The sequence below is a fragment of the Arachis ipaensis genome, chromosome B6, assembly GCF_059453495.1.
Source record: "Arachis ipaensis isolate K30076 ecotype BB chromosome B6, ASM5945349v1, whole genome shotgun sequence".
In the NCBI taxonomy this organism is placed as follows: domain Eukaryota; kingdom Viridiplantae; phylum Streptophyta; class Magnoliopsida; order Fabales; family Fabaceae; genus Arachis; species Arachis ipaensis.
The window spans coordinates 96,704,905-96,706,854 of record NC_142441.1 but is presented as its reverse complement, the minus strand read 5'-3'; the positions used below and the strand labels follow the sequence as shown (position 1 = coordinate 96,706,854).

Below are 1,950 nucleotides of genomic sequence, written 5' to 3'. Positions count from 1 at the left end.
GTTGATCCAGATCACTTAGTTCATTGATGAACAAGGGAGGTTCAACTTCCCAAGTATCAATGCCAAATAATTTGGCATTTAGCTTCATGATTGCACCAAGAAACTTGGCAGTTTGCTCTTCAGTAACATCCTCATTCTCTTCAGAAGAGGAATACTCATCAGAGCTCATGAAGGGCATAAGGAGGTTCAATGGGATCTCTATGGTCTCTAGATGGGCCCCAGAGTCCTTTGGTTCCTCAGAGGGAAGCTCCTTATTGACCACTGGACGTCCCAGGAGGTCTTCCTCCTTGGGATTCATGTCCTCTCCTCTCCTCACAGGTTCGGCCATGGCGCTTATGTCAATGGCCTTGCACTCTCCTTTTGGATTCTCTTTTGTATTGCTTGGGAGAGTACTAGGAGGGATTTCAGTGATCCTTTTACTCAGCTGGCCCACTTGTGCTTCCAAATTTCTAATGGAAGACCTTGTTTCATTCATGAAACTTACAGTGGCCTTAGATAGATCAGAGACTAGATTTGCTAAATTAGAAGCATTTTGTTCAGAGTTCTCTGTCTGTTGCTGAGTTGATGATGGAAAAGGCTTGCTATTGCTAAACCTGTTTCTTCCACCATTATTAAAGCCTTGTTGGGGCTTTTGATCCTTCCATGAGAAATTTAGATGATTTCTCCATGTTGAGTTATAGGTGTTTCCATAAGGTTCACCTAAGTAATTTACCTCTGCTATTGCAGGGTTCTCAGGATCATAGGCTTCTTCTTCAGAAGATGCCTCTTGAGTACTGTTGGATGCAGCTTGCATTCCATGCAGACTTTGAGAGATCATATTGACTTGCTGAGTCAATATTTTATTCTGAGCCAATATGGCATTCAGAGTATCAACTTCAAGAACTCCCTTCTTCATAGGCGTCCCATTGCTCATAGGATTCCTTTCAGAAGTGTACATGAACTGGTTATTAGCAACCATGTCAATGAGTTCTTGAGCTTCTACAGGCGTTTTCTTTAGGTGAATGGATCCACCTGCAGAAGTGTCCAGTGACATCTTTGATAGCTCAGATAAACCATCATAGAATATATCCAGGATGGTCTATTCTGAAAGCATGTCAGAAGGACACTTTTTGGTCAACTGTTTGTATCTTTCCCAAGCTTCATAGAGGGATTCACCTTCTTTCTGTTTGAAAGTTTGAACGTCCACTCTAAGCTTGCTCAGCTTTTGAGGAGGAAAGTACTTGGCTAAGAAAGCCGTGACCAGCTTATCCCAAGAGTTCAGGCTGTCTTTAGGTTGAGAATCCAACCATAATCTAGCTCTGTCTCTTACAGCAAAAGGGAAAAGCATGAGCCTGTAGACTTCAGGATCTATTCCATTAGTCTTAACAGTATCACATATCTGCAAGAATTCAGTTAAGAACTGAAAAGGATCTTCAGATGGAAGTCCATGAAACTTGCAGTTCTGCTGCATCAGAGAAACTAATTGAGGTTTCAGCTCAAAGTTGTTTGCTCCAATGGCAGGAATGGAGATGCTTCTTCCATGTAAATTGGAATTAGGTGCAGTGAAGTCACCAAGCATCTTCCTTATATTATTATTATTTTCGGCTGCCATCTCCTTTTCCTGTTCGAAAATTTCTGAAAGGTTATCTCTGGATTGTTGTATTTTAGCTTCTCTTAATTTTTTCTTCAGAGTCCTTTCAGGTTCTGGATCTGCTTTAACAAGAATGTTTTTGTCCTTGCTCCTGCTCATATGACAAAGAAGATGGCACAGAAAAAATAGTAATAATAATATGGATCCTTTACACCACGGTATAGGGATCCTTGTGTTAGTAGAAGAAAAGAAGGGAAGAAAATCTGAACTCAGAGAGAGAGGGGGTTCGGATTTTTGGAGAGTTGAAGGAAAGATGTTAGTACATCAATAAACAAATAGAAGAAGATGAGAGGGGGAAGTGAATTTTTGAAAACAATTTT

General features: G+C 40.7%; 1 non-coding gene across 1 annotated transcript; it reads left to right on the top strand.

Annotated features, from left to right (window-relative positions):
• The first annotated feature begins 1,087 nt into the window (after positions 1–1,087).
• On the top strand, positions 1,088–1,195 carry LOC148561880 (small nucleolar RNA R71). The gene has a single exon (XR_015887145.1). It is a non-coding gene; the product is annotated as a small nucleolar RNA R71 (small nucleolar RNA).
• The last annotated feature ends 755 nt before the right edge of the window (positions 1,196–1,950 follow it).